Source organism: Calypte anna, chromosome 10 (genome assembly GCF_003957555.1).
Source record: "Calypte anna isolate BGI_N300 chromosome 10, bCalAnn1_v1.p, whole genome shotgun sequence".
NCBI lineage: Eukaryota > Metazoa > Chordata > Aves > Apodiformes > Trochilidae > Calypte > Calypte anna.
Window position 1 is genome coordinate 11,793,986 of NC_044256.1, and position 10,322 is coordinate 11,804,307.

A 10,322-nucleotide genomic window follows, 5' to 3' on the forward strand; every position below is an offset into this window, starting at 1 on the left:
TCTCTGATACCTGTTTATGTGTTTCTCCAAGCCACTCATGGGCCACCACCATTTGTAGCTCACTACTGGGTGTGTTTGTGCAATGCCTCTTACCAGTGCTGTCCTTCTGTGCTTTCCCTTTCTACATAGCATCTGGGCTGCATGCTCTCAGGGCAGGGACTTTGCCTCCATAGTTTCCTTTAGTTCTTTGAAGGGTGTATATTGCCTGACCCAGTGGGGCTCAGGTCCTGCCCAGGAGCACCTGGACCATGGCACTGCCTCAGTGCTAACATCAGGACAGAGGGCACGGCTGGGGTCCTTGTTGATCTTCCAGGGGTTCAACAGGTGATACTGAAGGAACAGATATATTTACACCAAAGGCTGAAAAAAATATCCTTTTCTCAAGAGGAGGATGCAAGGAGAGAGAGAGTTGGCTGCCAGATCCCATGTTTTCCTGGCAAATGCTACATTGTGTTTCTGCATAGATGCACTATTGTAATCGGCTGTAATTTGCCACCTGGCGTTAATCCCTTCTTTGCATACAGGCTCCTGTGCCTTGTTCAAGGAAAAGCTGCTCTGGCTCCATCAGAGGGAAGCTGCATCACACCATCAGTATCTCCTCCACTTATCTTCTGCAAAAAAGAGTAGGAGAGAAAAAGTAACAACATCCAGGTCCAGTGAGTGTCGGCAGGAAGAGGGTAAAAGTATTTCTTCATGAGTATAGTTAGTATTCTGGGTTGTATTAATGAATGATAAAAGCAGTTAATCTGCTGTAAAAAATGCCTGATGCATCATCTTTGAAAAGATGTGATTAATTCCCTGAAATTATTATCCCTGCATCTGTAATGCTATTACTTGAAGTGTAGAGCTCTGATGATCAGCCCCCTGTATCAGCCAGATTTATGTCCATATTGGTGTACAATAATTTCACTTAACATAAAAGACTGATTTGCAGCCACTGCATGCAGCTCTGTTTGTTCCTCTTTATATCTAAATTGTGCTGTTGCCAGGGTCAGATTATAATTAAGTTCTGGAGCTGCCATGCCTGATCCTCACCTGAGATCTCTTCCCACTGAGCCTCTCTCTCCAAGCTACACCACTTCAGCCTTCTGTGCAGTGTGAGGCTGTGTGGGTACAGCAGGACCAGTTCCAGGGCACTGCCCATGCAGCAGGAAGGATCTTGCTGTCGAGCAGGAGTAGCTGTGATGTGATCCTCATAGCTCCAGTATCCAGATCTTTGGGTCCTATTGCAAATGCTTCAGTCATTCCAGATCCCCTTCCTTTCTTCTCAAAGGTTACATAGCAACATCACGTGCCCTGTCCTCTGAACCCTCTGCAGTTTATCATCTCTTCCCATGCTTTTTGAACTGTCAGTGATGCAGCTCTGGCTGGGACAGAAACCAGGGCTTTACTGATGGTTACTCAAGGGTGAACACTGGAAAAACTGTAAGAATATAACTACAATGATTCCCCAATTCAGGGAGGCTGGCAGTCTTGCACAGTGTTTACACTTACTGTTTATTCTTCCTTTAATGCTAATACAAGAGTAAATTCCAACATAGGCAGGATGAAGGAGATATCTTTTATGCATCTCCATGGTTTTCACCTTAAGGCTTTGAGTTTTAAAACTGAATGAGGTTCAGCAATTCAGTACTAAATGACCTGTTCAGAATGATTTGTTGTATTTTCCATGCTGCATATTTTCAATCAGGTAATACAGCTGCTAAACCTGGATATCACTTTAGCTGCTTCCAGAGGAATATGAACTTTTATGATCTGGTAAAAAAATGTTGGGTTAATATCTTGGTCCCTTCAAGGGACAGGTATAAAATTCTGGGTAATAATCACACTATTCTTACAAAAGGAGAAACCAGGCAGGGATTGTACAAAACTACTTTCTCACAGGTCTGAAGATAGTTTTCATACTACGATTTTCTCAGTGGCTTTATATAAATTAAAAATCATCTGAAATTGAATGAATGCCTTGTTATTTGTTGCAGTGCCTTTTACTGCAGATGTCTCTGCTTGTCTCAGCAGAGACATCATTGATATGACACTTAAGAAAATGTGTCATGAACAGGAAGGAATTGAAGCAATGACAAAGCCATTCTTATATAAAAGAGGAGAAAGGATAATAAAATTAAATATCTACTAAACCCTTGCAAGATGCTCAGAAACAGCACAGGAGAACTGTACTCAGTTGTGCCCTTCTGTGAGACCAGAAGAGTTTGCGTCATGACTCTGTGAGGGGCAATTTGAGATGAAGTCTCAGAGCTATTTGCAAGCTCCAGAACAAATAATCTCTCTGCTGATGTGTGATGTCATGCCTCCAAGGTACAGTGGTCCCAGGGGTGCTCATTAAATGATAGCAGGATGGATTGCATTTCATCCTGACATGCTGTTTGGATGCAGAAAATGAGCTTTTAAATTATGGCCATGTCCCTGTGCAGCCTGTACTGCTGGTTCAGAACAAAGGGGATGTCCAGGTGCTTCAGTTGTTTTATTCTGCTGAAGCTGTGGCTCCGTGGGCAAAGGATTTCTCTGTTGTAACTCCACTGAATGCTTTCTCTTGGGACCTGCTTTGAATGCTACTAGGGCAGTGTCTCATGTCTTCCTTTTTTTCCCTTCTTTAACATCTTTTAAAATCTCCTCCCACACTTCCGACTCAGACCTCAGTAAAATTAGCTTTGCAAACCCTGTCAAGCTGTGTTAGCATCCTTTTTAACAAGCAAGGCAGTTAACTGAATTAGAAAAAGCCAGAGGACCCAGAGCCACTATAAAATGGGTCTGAGGATTCTAAAGATCTTTGAAGTTCTGGACCTTCAAGCCCTGCCCATTTACCAGTAAGTCTTTCTCAGGCCAGGAAACAGTATTCTTATTGTTCCACTTTTTCCCTCAGATTCTGTTTTTCTTCTGATCCCATTCTCTTAACTTCTGCTGGCTTCATATCTCCCTCAGACATACAGCTTTAACATCCTGCTTCTTACAACAACTTTTCACAAGAAAATCTTTTTCTGAGTCAAAGTGAGCCTGGAAAAATACCCTATAATGGCTGAAAGCCTTACACTGGTATCCTCAGACAAAAGAATACAACCATAGTAAACATCTTATGAGCTCTGCATTACCACTGCATGCAGGGGGATGATGTATGCAATGTCTTCGTATTGTACTCCTACATGCAAATGGAAGTCTGAGTGTTCACAGGCACTTCTGCCTTTGAGGTTATGTCAGCAAATAGAAGCAGCTGTGGGTACTTGTTGAAATTTGAATCTCCCTTTTCTTGGTTTTCTTGCTCCCCCCCTCGAGTGACACGAGTCATTGCTAGAGCTGAAACTAATCCTAGTTCAGCCCATAGTAATTAACATCACTTCATCCTTTAATCACATACATTTCTCTTGAGGTAGTGAAATAGCACAGCAACGGACATAGTTTTAGAGAGGAAGGGAAAAAGGTGATTGCCTGGTTTTGAAATGAAAGGAGGAATTAGCCAGTGTGTAATTATTCAAGTGAGAAGTTGGTCCTGTCTGTCTTTAATATTCCAAAGTGGTATTTGATGTAAATCCTTCCCTTGAGTTCATTACATTAGCTCTCAGCTCAACCTGAGCACGCCGAGTGCCAAGTTTCATGTGCAGCACATTTTATAACTGAGGAAATGATGTAATCCTACTGATCCTGCAGCTCCCGAGCTCCTGGGGAGGAGGCAGAGCTTTGTCTTCAGCCTAAAGATGAAATGGAATATGTTTGATGAGAATCCTACAGTATTTGCAGTGTGGGATGTGTGAGGAATATTGCTTTGCACCTCCAGCAAGACCTGTCCCTTTTTGCCTAAGAAAAATAACACATTACTTTGCTTGTAATATTTTCCTTCACAGAAAATATTTTTCCTGTACAGATCCCTAAATGATTTATAAAAGGACCCATAGAGTCCTTTCACAGGTGGGTAAAAGAAGTTGAAGAAAAGCACAGTGACTTGGTGCCTATCCCATGGGAAACTGAGGCCTAGATCTGGGATCTGCTAGGGTGCTCTTCAGGGCTCTGGGTTGAACCATGCTGACTTACAAAGCAATTAGGGAGAAAAATATAGAAATCAGGTGCTTTTGTAACAGTTTGCCACTGCCATTTTACAGAGATGCTGTTCAGAGCTCCTTGGAAGCCAGAAATGTTTCCTCCCTCACTGCTTTGTCCTGACCTCAGAAAGAACTCCCAGGAGTGCAGTGTCAGCCTGTGCACATGGAGTCCCAGTGCCTGTCCCCAGCAGTGGGTGGTGACAGCTATTTCAGACAGTGCTTATGGTAAGTAAGAATGACTGCAATGAGAGAACATGAATCTAAGTGCTAAGAAACAGGCAAGAAGCCTGACCACCCCACTGAGACTGGGCTGGGAACGGCACACATAACAGCAAGCACAGCTTTGGGGGATAATTAGGGACAAAGACTCCAACTGCTGGAATAGACAATTTTCAGGACGTTGTGAAAGCAGAATGAAATTCTCCTTATCATACAACCAAGCCCTAAAAGTGATCAGCCTCTCCCAGCCCTGAAAATCTGTGCTGGCAGACTTGGTGCAAATACGCTGTTCCCTGTTAGGAAAAATCTCTGACAAGCCAAGGTCAGAAAGTTTAAGCTGCTCTATCATGTCAGGAACAGAACAAAGCAACAACATCAACAAAAGCAGCTTTGTTTTAAATAAACAAGTGTTCTTTGAACCACATCAGAGCCATACCTAACCATATTTGCTACATAAGTATCAGTGATATGCTTAAGTCTGGCTCAGTGTGCATTATCAAAGTGGTATCTGTGTTGCTTTTGTTGCAACAAGAAGCAATAGTATTTTAGAAGGTGATCTGAAATTGGGTTTTCTCCCAACATAGCATCCCACCCCACGTAGCATCCCACAGACAAACATTACCCACCAGTAGTGATCTTATTTCTGATGAGATGGTCCCTGAGCTTAGTTTTTCTTCAGTTGAATACTAGAGCTATAAGCACAGAGAGCCCTGCCCAGGCCTGCTCTTCACAGACTCAGCAGAGCTGACCCCATGCCATGTTCCCTGTGGCAACACACGGGGAAGCACTGCTTACCAGGAGGCACCTCACAGCCTAAAAATCCAATAGTTGTTCTTCCATGTAAGCAAAAGAAAATATGTCAATTTCTAATTTCTGGCATGCTCAGAAATTTTGGGCTTAATAAATTATCACTGCAGACCACATGCTTCCATCTATGGGAAGCAATGTGACCTTCCCCCAGCCTTATGGGGTGCTGGAGAGGAGGAAAGGTCATGCTCTGTGGGACCCAATAGGGAAAACTGCAGTTCATAGATCAGGCTTGAGCTACCCTAAAGTCAGACCACTGAAGTCATGGTGAGGTTCTGCAAGTAAAAATGACTGCTAGGCTTGTATCTGTCTGCCATGGCATCACAGGTTGATAGTATGACTTCCTCCTCTTTAAAGCTTTCATATTGGAGGAATCAAAGCCCCCTACATCCTCTTGCCAAATTGCCTCCAGTTAATAATAGCAGAAACAGGAGCTAGCCCAGGTTTGAAAGAGGCTTTGATGAGATATTGCTCTTTGATAACCCATTTCAAGGGCAGCAGGCAAAGTGTTTACTTTGCTTGGAAGGGGAGTCTGATGAGCAATTTTATTTTCTTTTGCTAAGGCCAAGCAAATCTTTGTTACCTCTGGAATACAGAGACTGCAGAAGTGGCTTATGGCTCCTGCTCTTTATTGCTATTTCTTTGCCTTGTGCAAAATAAAAAGTTATTAATGAAGCCCAGCAGCCTGTCCCTGTGACAGCTGCCTCTGCATGGAGCCTTACCAACCACGTACTCCCTCCCATGACTCTTTTTTCTGCCTTTGGCTGACCTGGAAGGCCCTGAGGAAGGAGGAGTGTAGTGAAACCTGGGAGTACAGCATGGCCAAAGGAGAAAGGGACCTGCAGTTTTGTGAAAAGCTGAGCCCTAGTAACCATGCACTGCACCTGAAAAGGACAAACATGCATAAGGCTTTGGGTCAGGCTAGTAAGCCAGCACAGGAGACATGATGTGAGCAGGGAAAAGCCCCACCAAAGGAGTAAAGGCGAGCAGGGCTGTTACTGACTCTTGCTAAAAGAAAGCTTTACAAACTTAGATTATAAGTGACAAAGCTATTCAGTGTTCATCAAGTGTTTTATTATACATGCTCTGAAATATACCCAGCTCTCACTGCATGGGCACAATACATAGATTTACTCCAGCAGCCTGGCTGCACCTCTCAGGCCAGCATGGGAACACAGGGCAGGAGGTGCTGGGGTGGCCCCAGGCATTTCCTAACCATGTTCTTCCCAATGCTGCAGATGGAATATCCAAAAAATCGTTCAGAGATGACGAGACAACTTCAGTATATCCAACTGGCAAGGGAATGCCTCCAAATAGAGGGACTCTACATGCTACCAGCCTGGGAGGTTGGGTGTCCATGGGGGCAGACTCTGGGGCTGGGGTCTCTGCCAGGTTTCCCCTTGGGATGGATGGAAACCCGGTGGCTCTCCTGCAGCTCTGCCAGAGCTGTGCCCGGAGCAGGGCTCAGGGGGAAAAGAAATCGCCCGATGTTATTCACATGCTTAAATCTGCAGGATTAAGCACTTGTTATCGGAATGAAAGAGAGGGACAAGATATGCACAAGATGGTGGCGTTACAGAGAGGGCTGCGAGAGGCTTCCCAAGAGCTGGACAGAGACAACGCTGCGGTCAGGTAGTGAACTGCTCGATCGCTTCTCGGGAAAAAGCGCTGAGGCCGCAGGGTCAGCTCGGCTCGGTTCGGGCGTTCTGTGCCGTCCCAAACCCGCAGCCGCCACGGCCCCCAGGAGGGTGGCGGCCACCGCGCTGCCCGGTGCCACGCGGGACCAGCGGCTGGCGGTGACCGCGCCGGAACGCGGCTCCCACCCGCGACAGAACATGAGTTGTGTTCCCCCCACCCGAGGCTGCGCTCTCCGCAGATCCTGGGCCGCGGCACGGAAGGGAAGTGCCACGGCAGGGCCCACCCGGCTCTCAGGCCACGTTTATACAAGCAAAGAAAGCGCCAGTCCCTGCCCGCCCCACGCTGCACCCGGGCAGGAAGCGGCTCTGGGCGGCCTTTCCGGCGGCGCGGGGCGGGGGCTCGGGTTCGGTCCGGCTGGGCCTGGCTCCACTTGGTACCACGCGGAGCCTCCGCCCGCGGAAAATGGCGGCGGCACGAGGTGAGGCGGGAGAGGGTTTTGGACGCACGGTGAGGGATGGGGGGTTTCGCCCTCCTGCCCCATGGAGCCGCGGCGAACCGGGTTCCCAGTACGGTCGGAGCCCTGCGAGGCCTCGGCCTTCCCGCTCCCAGAGCAGGAACCGGTCGGTAAGCGCGGCTCTCCTTGCCTGCCGCTGCCTTTATAACTCGGGGATCTCCTTGCAGGATCTGCCGCTGCGATCTGCATCCCGCCTGGAAATCCCCGGCGCCTCCGCCTCCCCGGGGCCGCAGGTGAGCGCTGCCCGGTCCTGCCTCGGGGCCCTGGGGCTGCCGCTGGCTTTGGTTTTATCGAACAGTTTGAGACCCCGCTCCTGTCTCTTGCAGCCTTTCTGGGCTGTGTTTACGCCACAGCTTTGCTTCTGCAGAAAAAAAAAAACCCAAACACTCTTAATTCCTTTCCGGCGATGGGGTAAGGGCCGTTTTGACACTAAGTGCAGCCCCTACCCGCCATTTCACGTGTTCGTGGCCTCCGTCTTGCTTGGATCAGAACAAAACAGATTAAAATATAAATCTGCTTGGAAAAGATTTAAGTAATCTGGGGCCAGGCCAGCTGAGTCTCGATAGATAGTGGCGATCGAGCGCATCGGCAAAACTGAGATGGAGAGCAAATTCCCCAGAAAGTCGGTGTTGTGCTGTGGCCTGGCCCAGGACTGTGCAAGGAGTCAGGGGAGGCGATTGGTGTCAGTTCCTGATCGAAATGAGTAATGGGAACAGCACAAAAGCAGAGCCTCACCTTTGCACGGTCCCTGATGAGTAATAGTTTTGCTGTTGAACTAGAGAAGTGGGCAGATAAAAAGATTTAGCAGAGTTTGAGGCTAGTGAGATGCTGCGATTTAGCTTCCAGGCGTTTAGGCACTGCAGGGGAGCTTGATCAGTTCAGGGGACTTCTTAGGAGTTTCATATATCTGGAGGACTAAGAAAGTGGAACCAGTAACATCATACTGACTCCACTGATACTATCCTCCTAAATTAAATGGTGGAAGAACAAGGCCTGCCTGTGAGGGAAAGTCAGGGCCTACTTCATCTGCCTACAAGGTTTTAATGGCAATTAGGAGGGAGCAAGTTAAAAGTCAGATGTCTATAGAAAATGGTGTGTTTGGTTTGATTTGAACACACTAAACTGTATTTCAGGGGCTGTGGTATTACATGTGGTTGTGCTTTTGACATTGTCTCACCTGTGTGTTTCTTCTCACAGGCCTGGGGTTCCCTTTCTTCCCAGCTCCAGGATTGAGGAGGGATGCTGAACGTGATGAAGGATTATGGTAACCAGTTTAGTCATAGGTTTTTGGTGTAAACCTGACTGATAACCGGCACAGATTTATGAAAGGGCTTCGTGTGATGCCCTCCAGTGGCAACAACGAGTACTGATACTTTAAATCTAGAGGGAACAGAAGGGAATTGGGGAAAGTGATCTTTTTTTGCCCACCCTAAAGGGGTTTGAGCATAATTTCCTCCAAGATCAAGGGCCTTTGGGCAGCACTAGCAAAGTCCCCAGTTAACTGCTGGGTGGGGTATCTTTGGGGGTATCCCATCCTTTTGCAGTTCCTGCTGCTGCAAGCTGTGCAGGGATGCTGAGATCACTGCTGCAAATCAGGGGCAGCTTGTGAGGTTCAGGTGTCCAATACCAGAACTTTAGACATGTGCTCTTGTCTTTCACAGATGGTGAATTTTGTTGTGTGCCAGCAAATGCATGTAGTGAAAAAGAACAGGAAGAAGAATTCCAACAGCTACCATGAAAAATTCATCTTGCAGTAGGTAACTCACTGTCAGAGACAAGGAAAACTAATTTTTAACTGTCCTTTCACATGATCTTGTTCAGCAGTGAGCCAGATGTTCTGTAGACAGACAAAGACAAGTTTGGTGTGAACTTCCAGTTTGCATGCTGTACTGGTTTGATCAGTAGACCTGTAGTGGAGGTGGTGGCTTATGTGTCAAGCATTTATATAAAGGTAATTTACAGTGACAGATGGTGTTAAAAAGTTCAAGTTGTTCATGCCTTTTTCTTTGCTTTATAAATATTTAAGTGACAGGGTTGGGGTTCCTAAGGGAGGGAATGCTTGGGTTGTAGCTGAAGCTTTTATTAAACATACAAACTCATTTCCCATATTGTTCTGTTGTAGCCAATCATTGCATATGTGTTTTCAGATATTTCTGCCTTAGCTGTCCTGTGCCCTGCTTCACGATGACCACTGAGTCATACTGCTGAGGATGCTGCTCCCTACTCAGCCATCAGGCCAGTGTTTTCCAACAGATTCATCAAACTGTGGCAGTATCATGGTGGAGCTGTTTGGTACCCATAGAGTCCCACTGCAGGGATGTCAGAGCACTTTGTTCTTGCAGCAGTCCTGTGAGGAGGGTTGTGAAGCCTCAGGGACTTCCAGGGCATTTCACCAGTTGAAAAATATTTTGAATTGACTTCCTGTGTCATCTGAGTTGAAGAATTAAACCCAGCACCAGGATATGGGTATGGTTTAAACACTTAAGGTGACAGCTGTTGGTGGGGAGTGGTGGGGGCTGTTCACTACAGAATCAGTGGGTTCACCAGCAGTCTTTCTGCATTCAGGGCTTTGTTGGGAGCTTCAGACATCCTCATACCTCTGCTCTAATACTTATTTTACTCTTCCAGGTATATACCTGAAGAGTGTGGTTCTTGATTTTTGGCAAATAGAAATCAAATGGTGTTCTGAGGGGTGGAATTTGGACTGTGCATCAAGGCATATAACTTTTAGGTGAAGAGAAAAGGAAAAAACCAATATGTTAAAACAACTTGGGTGGTACTATATAATCACTTCATTCCCTGGCTGTACACTTCAGCTGCTTTTCTCTGGTATGGCCTTGTCAATGTCAGCAGGGCTCACCTGGCCACCTCCTGCCCTTGCACTGGTTGTTGGTTGAGTCACCTCTTTCTGGTAGACAGAAGTTGCTGCTCTCACTGCAAGACACAGTGACTGAAAGTCTCTGGCCTGGCTTGTAGGAGATCTGACAAAGTGTCCATAACAACCCCTTCTGCTGTGGAAATCTCAGTTCCTGGTAGAAGGGACCCTGTACTTGCATAGCTCAGTGTCACTGAGCCCATTGTCTTTTGAGGCTTGCAAA

General features: G+C 46.6%; 1 non-coding gene across 1 annotated transcript; it reads left to right on the forward strand.

Moving 5' to 3' along the window:
• The first annotated feature begins 8,131 nt into the window (after positions 1–8,131).
• Positions 8,132–8,262, forward strand: LOC115598897. The gene has a single exon (XR_003988005.1).
• The last annotated feature ends 2,060 nt before the right edge of the window (positions 8,263–10,322 follow it).